The sequence below is a fragment of the Euphorbia lathyris genome, chromosome 3 (genome assembly GCF_963576675.1).
Source record: "Euphorbia lathyris chromosome 3, ddEupLath1.1, whole genome shotgun sequence".
In the NCBI taxonomy this organism is placed as follows: Eukaryota; Viridiplantae; Streptophyta; class Magnoliopsida; order Malpighiales; family Euphorbiaceae; genus Euphorbia; species Euphorbia lathyris.
Genome location: NC_088912.1, coordinates 4,942,705 through 4,957,353, shown reverse-complemented (window position 1 = coordinate 4,957,353; position 14,649 = coordinate 4,942,705). Strand labels below are relative to the sequence as shown.

General features: G+C 34.8%; 1 long non-coding RNA gene across 2 annotated transcripts; it reads left to right on the top strand.

The window, feature by feature from the left end:
• Positions 1–2,391: 2,391 nt before the first annotated feature.
• On the top strand, positions 2,392–7,502 carry LOC136224046 (uncharacterized). Of its 2 annotated transcripts, XR_010686263.1 has the most exons (6): positions 2,392–2,563; positions 2,986–3,090; positions 3,537–4,010; positions 4,185–4,822; positions 5,632–5,687; positions 6,831–7,502. It is a non-coding gene; the product is annotated as an uncharacterized lncRNA (long non-coding RNA). The 2 variants fall into 2 exon arrangements; XR_010686262.1 differs by having other exon boundaries at positions 3,537–4,822.
• The last annotated feature ends 7,147 nt before the right edge of the window (positions 7,503–14,649 follow it).

Below are 14,649 nucleotides of genomic sequence, written 5' to 3'. Positions count from 1 at the left end.
GTCTTTATGTTGACGACTTAATATTTACTGGGAATGATAAGAACATGTGTGATGAGTTTAAAAATTCAATGATGTTGGAGTTTGATTATGTCTGATTTGGGAAGAATGAAGTATTTTCTTGGAGCAAAAGTGAAACAAAGTGCAGGTGGGATATTCATTTGTCAGCAGAAATATGCAAGAGATATTTTAACAAGGTTTGGTATGGAGGACAATAATGCTGTTAGAAATCCGATGGTGCCGGGAATGAAGCTACGCAAAGATGAAGGTGGTGTTAGAGTTGATGAAACTAAATTCAAGCAGGTGGTTGGAAGTCTCATGTATTTAACTGTTACTAGGCCTGATCTGATGTATAGTGTTAGTTTAATAAGCAGGTTCATGGATAGTCCTACCATGTCAAATTGGCTTGCATCAAAAATGATTCTAAGATATGTGAAAGGAAACATTAATCTGGGAGTTTTCTATAGGAGGGGAGAAAGCAGCTTGAAGCATTTGAAGCTTATGGCTTTCACTAATAGTGATTATGCTCGCGATTTAGATGATCGAAGAAGCACCTCTGGTTTTGCTTTTATGTTGGGGTCTGGGGCAATTTCTTGGGCCTCAAAGAAACAACCAGTAGTTGCTCTCTCAACAACGGACAGCTCTATGTGCGTGTCAATGTATTTGGATCAGAAGAGTATTGGAAAATATTGGAATTGAAGAGAAAACAGGGACTGATCATGTCTGATAATAGTTCTATTATACAACTGTCCAAAAATCCAGTGTTCCATGGGAGAAGTAAACATATTGATGTGAAATTTCATTTTCTCCGAGATTTGGTGAATGATGGACTTGTTAATTTGAGTTATTGTGCATTTGAGAATCAACTTGCAGATATTATGACAAAGCCTTTGAAGTTGGAGCAGTTTGAGAAACTTCGTAGCATGCTGGGATTAATGGAGATTACAGAGATAAGCTAAGTTCAGATAAATTAGCTACGGGTTCTGCCTCCATCATTTGATACGCTAGATTAATTTATACCCATTTGTCTAGAAAATATATTTTTTCTAATCAATATTATCTCATGTTTATTTAGAAAAAAAAGGGACAGTGTGTATGAGATGAGAAAGTAATATATGTTTCAATTTCCATTGATTTGATAACTAATAATTAGTTTTCTAAGGACATGTTTGGGTTAACTCTTAGCTAATAGTTGTTATTGTTGTTGTTAGTTTTTTGAAGTTACTATTATCCAAATGTTATTGGATGTTTAATTATTAAGGTTTGACAAAATTATCTTAAAATATTCTTTTTAGTATGTTTTTTATTACAGAAATTGGGATGAGACAGAACTTGGACGGGGTGAGCACCCGTGGCCCAAGAACTGATAAACCCGCAATATATTAATAAACGAAAAATGAGTGTTTGAACAAGAGAAGAGGAAGGAGAACAAACAAAAGGAAGGGGGAGGAGAAAAGTTTAGGAAAGTCAAGAAAAACGTAAATGAGAAATACTACAAATGATATTCTTTTTAGTATGTAAAATCTCTAATATGATAATATTTTAATTTGATTAACAAAGAAATTATAAAATAAAAAATATATTACAAAAATTAATAAACACAAGTTAAATAAATAAATAATTTAAGATAAAATTTTATTGGACGAAAAAACATGTTGTGTGTGCAAATAAGAAATAATGTTGAAAAAAACATGTTTTGTGCAAATAAAAAAGATAATCGTATGAATATCAAATAATTAAAAAGAGAATGTTAATGAAAAGTTAAAAAAAAAAATTGTGGAAAACATTGAAATTCAAATGTTTCATAAAAAAAACTAAAAGTTGCTGTTTTGTAAACCCGGTTTGGAGTAAAACCTTAAACATTGTTCCGACGAGCTGAAACAAACACCCCTTAACTTATACTTCCTTAAATTAATGGCTTGATACATCGGTGACTAACCTCTTACACTTTTCGAATGACGTCAATTGTTTCCTTGTAGTTGATGGGTCAAATACATAAATATCATAATTAAGTACAAAATTATAACTAAATCATATTATTAAACTTAATTCTTAATATGTTACTATTCTCTATATATTATGATTTTACACCATAATTTAAAAATTGTAGACTCAAAATCATAAATCATAAACCCTAAAAAATATATTCTAGACTTCTAATTTATAAATTTCAATCCTTAAAATATATTAAAAGTACTGATTTTACTAGTTTGAAATAATCTAAAATTATGACTTACATAGTTTTAAATAGTTTTTAAAAGATGAATTTGTGTGTAATTTTTCCCTAGATTAATTAGATAAAGAGCCCAACCAAAAAAAGGCTCCTAGATGGTTTAGTCGAGCAGTGGCCAGTGGGCTTGCTTGAATCCAGACTTGTATACATCCTGCGACTTCTACAACTCCAGCCGCCGCACTGATATTCTTTCCCTCTGCTCTCTAGGGTTACTTTGTTTCAAGCATATATATAAGCAAATGGATTGCGATTAGAAAGAGCGAGGCTTGAGTGAGATCTCACCAATCAAAAGCCATTTCGATTCAGAATTTCGGAACTCTCTCTGCTTGAAATGTAAGGCTTTTGTATCTCTAGTTCCTTTTTCTTTTACGTGTTTGATTTCTCTTCTTTCTCCATTTTGATGTTCCACGATGAGGCTTCTTCCAATTTTTACACTTGAAATGAATACATTTTTTCAGTTTGTTTTCCTGTTTGTTTAATTTTGATTTGCATATGTTGATTTTATGAGGAAACAGTTATGCTCATCTATTTTCTGATTGAGCAAGAATTCAGAAAAAAGAATAGGAATTGAATTGATTTCCACAGTGGAAACAAACATAATGATGGTTTCCACGGATCATCATACTATAAGTTTTACTTTACAGAATTGTAAATGTATGTTATCTAAATGAATAATCCTTTTCATCAAATCTCAAAATAGAATCATGTAAAATTTCTTTAATAAATTATCTTTTTATTTTTGAGAATGGATGCAGGGAAACTAATAGTGAAGAAATAGAAGTCAATATCTTCCTAAGTAGAAAGGATATTCTAACTGATTGCAGAATGTTGCCGGCGAAAACTTTGATAAAAGATTGCAAGTAAGTTGCGGTTTAGTATTACTAATCTCTTGCCTATGTTAACTATGAAGTTTTTGTTTCCGAAGATTTGGTTTTATTGATTTGTTTATTATTTTTTCTTATAATTTTTTTTTTCATTTTGTTTATTATTTAATATACTATCTTTAACCTAAAGTGATCGTTTGGTCTCTTGAGCTTGGTTTATGTTGTCCTTATTTCAACTTGTTCAAATCTCCTCTTTCACAAGGATAATGGGATATTTTTAATATTCTCGATGTCAATCACTTTTTCCGGCCAAGTTTAAAGGATCCATAATATATTCAACTTTGTTTTATAAATTATAAGAAGCAAAATGGCTAACAACTAATTATGAAAAAGGAGTTGAGACCAAATAAGTGATTTCTTATGGCGAGATCTTAAACTAGATGATTTAATGTTCTCAATTGATTCCTGGTTTTTTATTGCAGCACATCCCGAGTGGCTATGGCTGGAAACATTTGACCACGTTCTCAGACTTCATCACAATTGAGGTTTTTGAAGGGATGGAAAGAATTTGCATGCGGAAACAAATTGGGGGAAGTAGATGTTTGTGTGGGAATGGGACTAAATTCAGCCGTTAAGGAGCCTTTTCAAATTTCTGAATTTCAGCACAAGACCTATTCAGAAGAACACAGAAATCGATTCCCAGAAACACACAAACCAACCAGAGTCTGTCTGGTGTGGTTGTGGGAATGGGAGAGCTAAGTTGTGCAAGGCATGGACATATTTTGTATGGGGAAACAAATTGGAATAAGGAGATGTTTGGGTCTTTGAGCTGGTTAATATGAAGGATGTCATGAAAGTTACCATATTTCGGTTACATGAAGAGGAGGCAGCAGCTAATGGCCAAGTGAATCACCTTAGTTAAGCACGATTTTGATGTCCCTACAAAAATCTTTCAGGTGCAAATTCTAAATATAGGTTCAATATTCACTAAGTGATTATTTATTTAGCAACTCGGTAATCAGCTAAATGTTTTTATGTGGTTTCACTGAATCCAGTCTTATTTTCCAGACAAGACATGCATCTATCATTTCTTCTAACTGCCATTTCATTGCCCATTCTGCTAAATTCAGTGGTGGGTCTATACCAGGTCTTACACAAAGAACCTCGAACAAAACAACCCTGAATAAATACGCCTTCTGAAGTATTTGGGACCCATGCACCCTAAACTTCCTTTAACAGCTGTACTCACATGGTTTGATCAATTTCTGGTCCGGTCTTCGAAAGTTCAAAAAATCAGCAACTTTGGCCATTATCTTCAGCCTTTGCTTGCAACCCAAGCTGGGATTACCAGATAAACTTGAAGACCTTTCGCGATGCCACTATAATGAGCTTATTAGTGCTTTGCCTTTTCAAGAACATAGTGATCCCAAGGCTGGTATTCGCAACATTGCCTTGAAATAACAAGGCTTTCTTCATCTGCCATATGAACCTTTCTTGCTTTTGTTTTTGCACCAGTCAATGAAGAGTTTGGATATTGCCATTCCTTTGAGCCTATATTGTTTTTGGGTGGCAATGAAAGGCGTATAGGCTAACACAATGCTTGTCATGCATCTCCAAACCATTCTTTTCAAGTATTGAAGTATGCAAGGCATATGGGCTAACTCATTATCCGATAATGGACTGAATTTACACATTCAAATTTAAAGTGACAGAAAGAGAAACAAGAGGGTTCATCATTTGGAAATACGGATTAATCCATACTATTGAGGTACTCAGTTCACGAGCAAGAAGCACCTAATTATGGTTGTGTGCTATAATCTTCACTTGATAATTTATATTGGCATATCAACCGTAAAATATTGTCGAAATTGAATTTGTTATTAGCATACTATTTTTATTTATGTTATTCTTAGTTAAGTACAATTTTTAAAAATGAGACTTATATGAACTTTATACTTTTTGTCACACTGCGTTTATTACAATCATAATAATAATAATAATAATAATAATTATTATTATTATTATTATTATTATTATTATTATTATTATTATTATTACAATTTGTATTTATGTGTATTAGTCTGCAAAGGCAATATAAGGCGAAAGAAATTGGTAATCTTGATCTTGCAATTTTGATGCTTGGTAGAGAAATATATATTTTTCCTTCTACTAGAAAGTCTTTGGACTTGAAGAAGTTAGAAGAAGCTAAAAATTGTGATGTTGAAGTGAAATGGGTTGTTAACCGAAAAACTTTCAAATCTTTATCATTAACAACAAGTTACATGTATAACAATTACAAAACACTAAGACAAAGATATAAAAAATGAAGACATCCCTCCATGAGCAAGCTAGACTGCAATAAGCTGAACAGGAACAATGGAACTCTGTGATGCTATGTCACATCAATCGGCTGAGTTCTACATTGTTTGTGTGAAGGTTTGTGGATTTACTTTATTTTTCAAAAAGAAAATGTTTTGCATATCTTTTTAGACCATGTATTTCAGATGGCTGGAAAGTTCCTGGCATATATGGAAAAGATTATTTAACATATACAAAACTGATTCTGGCCGTTCTTAGGCGTTCTCCATTCCGGCGTGTTAAGGCACATTCTTTCTAAGAGGATTTCAGTTCAGGTATATATGACTTTCTTTCTGTATTTTACTGCTTCACCACTTGAAGCTGCATTCCTATTCTGGAATTGAATTTTGTTGTACACGAATTTTGTAGACTGATCTATTGCATTTTCTAAGGATTTGATACTAAAATATGCTAACATTATTGCCTTTTGGCAGTCAATTATTATAGATATAATCTTATGTCAGATATGTGGTCATTGGTGTGATATGTTGCATTCTTGCTTATTATGTTTTCTGTTTGGTGAAATACTTATGTTAATAAGATAACATTTTGTGGCAGGGGAATAATTTCATTATTAATGGTCATTATATAGATAATTGATGTTAATTTTTGCTTGATGCTTTGAAAAACACATTTTAAGGTCTCTATATTTTGTCAATATTAACCATTTGGCAACTCTGTCTAGTTTTTTTAGATTTTTAATCGAATATATCTTAGCTTTTAGGACAGCCATGGTAGATACCAAATAACCATGTTACTCTATTATTTTTTGTCTCTCTATTTATGTCAAATATAACGGTAAAAAATCTAAAAGAAAATAAACAGATGGAACAAATAATTAATATTGACAAAAGTTAGAGATCTTATAATGTGTTTTTCAAAATAGGAGGACAAAAGAGCCTGTTAGATAAAAAAGATGGGACTAATAAATCATTTACCCTATGAAATATATACATGCATAGGTTAGCTATTTCCATGTAACAAATTGAGATAATTGTACACAATTTTTTTTTAATAAGCTAAATTGAGATAATTGTAAATAATGTAGGAATTGAGTTGATTATTTTCTTGCAACTGATTTTATCCAAATAATGCCTAGGTGACTCCATGAATCATCTATCTCTATGTGTGTGTGGTTAGCATGTGAGAAGTCAAACTTTTGATTGATCTGATTGAACTGTAAAAGCTCAAAGTTCGACTTGCACCCTTCTTTTATGGACCGCGTTCTATATCTTATGCTTTTGATTAATTATACACAAGTAGAGCTTGCATTGCTTCATGGAAGAATTCAATATTGAGGCATCAGACATGTCCTTTTTCCTTGTGTTTTTTAAGCAATTAACTTTACAAAATAATTAATTGCAAGATTAATTTTCATCTCTGTTTGTGCTTAATGTAAATGCAACATGGTCTAGCAGGATACTTGGACGGGCTGTTCCTCAAGACACTAGCAACTCTGCAGCAACGACCCTCAGCCTCAACTTCCTTATTGAAGTCACTCCGCCAACGGCACATCCGGTCCTCTCATAGCTGGGCTGCAACCATCTACTCTTATCACCAACCCGCAATAGCCCAACTGACCTCGAAACCATAAACATAGGCTCTGCAGGAAGTTGAAGACGTACTAGAATCAAATATTTAGAGACTCCTTGACAAACGAGTTTTGGGAGGGGTAATGAACGGAAACGTGATGTTAGTGTACCAAATCATTGACACTCGTTTTCCAAATGATTGCAAGAGCACCAGCCTAACCTTCTACGACGGCACTGAAGACAATAATGACTATGTGGATCCATTCATGAGCACCATAACCTTATATTCCAAAAACGAGGATATCATATGTAAAGTTTTCCCACCACTCTATCTGTAAGTGCACATTAATGGTATAGGGGTTTAGCCCAGTATTCATCGACGCTTTTAACCTCGTCAAAGATCATTTTCTATCATTCTTAGCGGCAACAACTAAGGTAAGAAAAATCAGTTGGGATCTAAACAACTTGCAACAGAGGCCGACATGGCCACTTATAAATTTTGTTTCTAGCTTTCATCACCTGACCTCCCAAGTTAAGTGCTTCAACCTAGAGGTTGTCCATGACGCTCTAACCAAGAGAACTTTCTATGAACCCCTACAACATAAATATTTCCGCAAACTACCCCGATACATCAAGGAACTTTATTTTAATTTATACATATCATCTTGTTACCAATTTAATTTACGAGATTCTAATACGATTTGATTAGTAGTGAAATTACAATTAAAATATTACACATGTTTCACACAAATAAAGTTTACTCCAACAAGTTTAATATGATCAAATATTTTGATTAAACATATACGTATTTTAAAATGCAATTTAACCCTAACGTTTTGATGAAAGTACAGATTTAGCGTGAATATTAAAATTGTTCAAATTTAAACCTAACATTTTCAAGTAAGATCATTTTTAGCCCCTACATTATCGAAAAAAATTGGTTGGCTGTTTTTTAACTATCACTTCATACCCTCCAAATACTATCAATTATGTGTAAGATATTCAGTGTATTACTAACAAACTTAAAAAATTTCTGATGTGAGAATTAAATAATAGTCAAACAAGTTTTTTCAAATTTTCGATAGCGCATGGCTAAAATTTATCTTCCTTGAAAAAGGTAGTGTTAAATTAGCGCAAATGTCATATTTGGTTCAACTGTTAGGTAATAGTTGTTGTTGATGTTAGCAGTTTGGTGTTGTATTAATTTGTTTGGTGTTGTTAGTTATTTGCTATTAGTTATTTAATTCATAGTATTTGGTAAAATTATGCTGAACTATTGCTATTTGTATGTAAAATGTCTAATATGAGCATATTTTAAATTAATCAACAAATAACTAATTGCATAAATTAATACAAATAATTTATAAAAAAAGTAAAAAAATTAAAAACAATTTATTGAACGGAGCAAAACCTAGTTTTTCGAATAATATTATATAGATATAAATAACGTTAAAAAAGAAACATGCTTTTTGTGTAAAATAAAAAAAATATATAATTTTATCAATCTCAAATAACTACGAACAACTGTTTATAAAAATCTCAAAAAACAAGTTTTTCGTGAAAAGTTCAGAAACACACCTATTTCCATCAAAAAAATTTAAACGCTATTATTTTGTAAGACTAGTAAATATTATATTTTCTACGATTTAGAGTAAAAGCACTAAACATTTCAATCCCCCAAATTTTACATGGGAATAATAAATCCCTAATTGATAAGGATAATCCAATTGACTGTAAAGCACATTCCAGTAGCTTTTATCTTATTTGGAAAAGGTTTGGAACCCTGTCTTCTGATGTGCTTCTTGATTTCAGGCTCTCTCACCAAGGACCGGCAATTCTCTTCTGTGACAATCAAGCAGCTTTCCACATAACCCGTGTTCCATGAACGCACAAAGCATATTAACATTGACTGTCATATCGTGCGTGAAAAGGTGCAGCAAAACATTGTCCACCTTCTTCCAATTCGATCTGAGCACCAAATTACAGATCTCTTCACAAAGGCTCAACATCTTCCCACCATTATCAAATTCAAATCCAAACTTGGACTGTTGAATATCTACACTCCACGTTTGAGGGGGGCTGATGAAGCCCATTCACCAAATGGACCACCAAAGAAAAACAAGCCTAGAGTTGTTATGAAAGACACTGAACCAGCCCACAAAGTCTGAGTCACCAAGGATAAGATGCTGCAATTGTTTGTGTATCTTTTAGTACAATGGTACAATGCTGTTATTTTTTGTTTTATTGATAGCTGTCATTACTTTTTTTGATGAGCACACATTGATCCTGTGTATATAACAAATAGTGCTGTAAGTTTTCTTTTGAGATAGAAATACAATTTCTAATTTCCAAACACCTCTTGTATGATCTTCTTTGCTATCGATCTGCTTCCCTACCCCTCAACAAAGGAGGAATTCCCCTGCTCTCTGCGTATTGATTCAATTAAACATTTACAATCCCCAAAATTTGACATGGAAACATAAATCCCTAATATATAAGGATAACCAATCCTCTACAAATTGGTTCCTCTCCATCTATAATTCGAAAATCAATTATCGAGCTTCCGTCTTTAACAATTCTAATTCTGCAAATACCAGGCTGTAGAGTTGTATAATTCAATTTTAATTATCGTTCTTAAAAAACTTTCAAGGTCTTCAACAATGACTCGTAAGTTACTTGTAACGGAGGAGGAAAGTGAAAGGTTGAAGTTGGAGGAGAAAGAAGACAGAATCAGTGATTTGCGAGATTCCATCATTCAGCATTTCCTCTCCCTTTTGCCTTCAACTGAGGAAGCTATCAGCACTGGAATTCTATCAAAACAGTGGAAGAATCAATGGACTCGAGTTCCTGTCAAATGTTTCTATCCGGTTGTGATGAGGATGAGCAAGAGCGAGTTTTCCTTAAATTCATGGACAATACCTTGCTTCTATATCAATGTTCCAAGATCAAGAAATTAATATTTTCTTATAACTTTGAAATGGATACTAATTTTATTTCCAAAATCCGTTTTGCCACAACAAAACATGTGGAGGAGTTATTTTTGAATTATTATACAGATATTGGTTACGTGTTACCGAAATGCATTTTTGAGATTGCTTCCTTGGTTAAGTTGGAGTTTCACAATTGTAATTTGCAGCCTAGTTGAAGGATAAATTGGCCATATCTCAAAGTACTGCAAATTGATTATTGTATGATTGAGGATGGGCTATCTATTGAAGAGGTTGTATCTGGCTGCCCGTCCCTTGAATCTTTGAAATTAAATGTCTGTTGGGGGAATGTTATTATTGCTTCTAAATCTTTGAAAATTTTGACTTTGAGGGAAATTGAATTTGATCAACATACTACAATTTTATGTCCAAATCTTGAGAAATTATCTCTCCATATTGTGAATACAGATTATGTGGATACAGTTAGTATTCGTATAACTATGAGGGAAATTGATTTGATCAACATACTACAATTTTATGTCCAAATCTTGAGAAATTATCTCTCCATATTGTGAATACAGATTATGTGGATACAGTTCGTATTCGTATAACTATTTCAAATGTTTTATCAGCAACTCCATCACTTCGTTCGTTGAAACTAAAGCACTGCTAATTCCTCCATCAGCTTGATATTGCTTCAAAATCTTTGAAAAAATTAGTTTTAAACAATATTTGTGTAAGTTGTGCAGCTGAAATTTCTTGTCCAAACATTGAGGAATTGTATTTGGAATCTTTGAACATTGAAAAATATGAGTTCATAAATTTTCCGTCTTTATCTTGTGTTACTCTTGGTTGTATGAGCGAAGATCCATTAAATGGGTGTGTCGAAAATTTGGTGAGGAGGATTCTGATGCAGCTTCAACAAGTGAAGGAGCTAAGAGTTGAGAATTGGTTTCGAGAGGTAATTCTCGTCTTTTTACATTTTTTATTTGTCAACTAAGTATGAAGCTGAATTACTACAATATCATCTAAAATTTATCTTTTTATTAAGTTTGAAGATTCTATCAGCCGTGGAGATTGGATGGCTATCTTATCCATTGTTAAACATCAAATGTTTAACTCTAGATGATCCTAATTTTAAGCACATTTTGGGAATTGTAAATACACTTCGCTGCTCACCTATGCTTGGAGATTAGTTATAGATCAGGTAATGTTTGTTGCAGTCAATCTTTACTTTAAATTTAATTCAAGTATAATTATGGTGTTTTTTGTAATGTATTTCGATTTTTGACCAGCTCGTGTGGAAACTTTTGACTATATCTCTACAAGTTCTGCAAGCAAGAAGCAAAGCAAAATTCTTACACTACATTTCTCATATCTGTGTAAAAGTCTAGAGTGATTGTTAATCGTCTAAAGTGTCTTAGCACATCTTTGTATTAGGACAAAACACTTATCATTTCTAGAGATAGAAAGGAGAGGCTGAGTACTCGGTTTTAAGTACTCAGCGGAGAGATTAGGATTGAGTAGAAGTATAGAGGAAGGTACTCTTGTCATACTCAGTTGCTGATATTGTAAAAGGTTTGAGGCTCTACCTTTAAAGAGCTCAGTAGAGTATTTGAAATCTCGGAACGTGTTCCGGGGACAGGACGTAGGCTTAGAAGAAGCCGAACCTGGATAAATCTGCTGAGTGAAGTATTTCTTACCTTAACTCCTTATTTATATTTCTTGCTTTAAATAATCAAAACTGACCAAGTAAAGATGTCAAGTTGAGTTGTGCGCGTTGAACGTCTGAGCTCAGGAATAGACTCTAAGTGCTATCTCCTGACTCAAGCTAAGAAACTGACCTAGTCACCTGTTGACTAAGCCAGTATCTTACTGTTTACTCAACGCTGCTGTTCAAACCTTTTTCTTTAGAAAAAGAAGTCTGCCTAAATTGCAAAAAAGTTTAAATAGTTCCTAACCCCCCCCCCTTGGAACTATACTTACAACTAAACAAGGGACCAACAAGTGGTATCAGAGCTTAAAAGCTCACTTGAAAAGGTCTAACAACCTTGAGCTGATCCCTACCATGGGCGAAAACAGCACTCGGTTTCTCCCTGGAAACCAAACAACTCAAATACTGCCTGAGGGGCTGTCCATTACTAGGCCTCCCCTATTCTTCGGGTCAAACTATACCTTCTGGAAGAATAGGATGAAAAACTTCATTCAGGCTACAAACATGAGTGCTTGGCTATCTATAGTCCAAGGCCCGTTTGTACCTGTCGAGGTTGTGGCTGGCCAAACAGTTATAAAAGCTGAGGCCAAATGGACAGAGGATGATCTTAAGAAGCTTCAAAACCATGCTTCGGCTATCAATATGCTTCACTGTGCGCTCGATGCTGCAGAATATAACAAAATCTCAGATTGCGAGTCGGCACAAGAGATCTGGAAAAAGCTAGAAGTCACCTACGAGGGAACAAACAAAGTAAAAGAATCCAAGGTGAATCAGCAGATGAGACTGTACGAGCTGTTCGAGATGAACAATGATGAGGGCATTTCAGACATGAACACAAGGTTCACCAACATCATAAATGAGCTCAAGAGACTTGGGAAAATCTTCACTGAGGAAGAACAAGTCAAAAAGATACTCAAGAGTCTTCCGAAGGACTGGCAAGCAAAGAAGACAACAGTTGAGGAAGCTCAGGATTTAACCACCTACAAATATGACGAACTCATCGGTTCATTGCTGACCCATGAGATATCCATGAAAAACTTTGAGGTGAAGGAAAAATCTGATGACAATAAGCAGAAGTCACTTGTCATGAAAGCTGACTCCACTGACGGGAGTTCAACTGATGATGAGGAGATGGCTATGTTCACAAGGAAGATGAAAAGGCTGTTCAGGAAAAACGACAAATATTCTAAAAAGCCTTACAAAAAGTTTGATAAGTATAAGGCTGACTCAAGCGACAGCAAATACAGAAAGGACAGCTCAAAGCCCATTACATGCTTTGAGTGCCTTCAAACTGGCCATATTAAGTCAAACTGCCCCATGCTGAGGAAAGACAAGAAGAGTGGGAAGAAGGCAATGGTGGCTACTTGGAGTGACCGTGATGAATCTTCATCAACAGAAACTGAGGCCACCGAGTCAGCGAAGATATGCTTTATGGCTGACGAACTTGCTGAGCCATGCGTCTCTGAGCATGCTGACCCATCCATCGCATCAGATGATGAAGAGCAATCAAATGAGGTAATTTCTCTTCCCCAGCTCAGAAACGATATGGTTAATGCCCTGAGTGATCTCTATACACTTGTTAAGAAGTGTAATAAAAAGGTTAGAGCACTCAGCAGGCGCTGTGACGAAGTGGAAGAGGTCAAACTGAGTGACCTCAGATACCTTCTTCAGGACAATTCGACTCTGCATGATAACATGAAGATCATGCATGAGTATGTCTCTGAAGTCCAGTCAGTTTCAAAGAAACTGAGGAAGGACGTCACAACCATCCAGAACCAACTAAAGGTTCCTAAGACAAATAACATTCCTCTGAGAACTCAGTACCAAGGTACTCAGCAGAGATGGAATCCCAAGCGAAAAGTCCAGTGTGATTTTTGTGGGAAGTTAGGACACACCACTAAGGTGTGCTGGCACGCTCAGCACTGGGGTGCTGACAAGTCAGTAAAAAATCCTAAACAGAAGGTCAGCTGTGACTTCTGTGGAAAGAATGGCCATACTGTCCATGTATGTCGCCATAAAATAAAATATGATGCTATACCTGTTGCACCTAACAAGTCAGGACCCAAAAAGAATTGGGTACCTAAAAGTAACTAGCTACAATGCAGGTAAGCCTGAGATGTGCCGAGAAGTCAAAGATGTGGTATATTGACAGCGCATGCTCAAGGCATATGACGGGTGATGAAACTCAGTTCATCACGTTTGAACGTAAACGAGGAGGGAGCGTAAGTTTTGGAGACAACAAAAAGGGTAAGATAGTAGGATCAGGAACCATCGGAGGTAATCCTACTATTGAATCTGTCTCCCTAGTCAGCGGACTCAAATATAACTTACTCAGCGTAGCTCAGCTATGTGACAATGGGAGAAAAGTTATATTTGATGCTACTGGATGTAAAATATACGAGGGTAAAACAAATGAGTTAATTTTAACTGCCCCTCGGATAGATAATGTCTTTATACTAGACTTAGAGAAAAAGTTTTCAAAAACTGTGTGCTTAGTAACAAAGGAAGAAAATTCCTGGCTATGGCATAGGAGACTTGGTCATGTAAGCATGGACCTCCTGGCCAAACTAGCAAGAAAGCAATTGGTTGAGGGACTGCCCGAACTTAAATTTCAAAAAGATCAATTATGCCACGCTTGCCAAGCTGGAAAACAAACCAAACAATCTTTTCACAGTAAAAACATTGTCTCAACTAAACGTCTGTTAGAGTTGCTACACTTGGATCTCTTTGGTCCAGTCCAGCCGCGGAGTCTGGGTGGAAGAAGATTTTCCTTGGTCATTGTAGATGACTTCTCTCGGTATACGTGGGTCATCTTGCTGACCAGCAAGGATGAGACTTTTGAGACATTTTCAAATTTGGTTAGAAAAATTGAAAATGAAAAAGACCTAAAATTAGCTCATATCCGTAGTGATAACGGTGGAGAGTTCAAAAACCAAAAGTTTGTTGAATTCTGTGAAGCCAGCGGCATTGACCACAATTTTTCTGCTCCTAGAACACCTCAGCAAAATGGGGTTGTAGAAAGGAAGAACAGAACTCTGGTTGAAATAGCCAGGACAATGCTGGA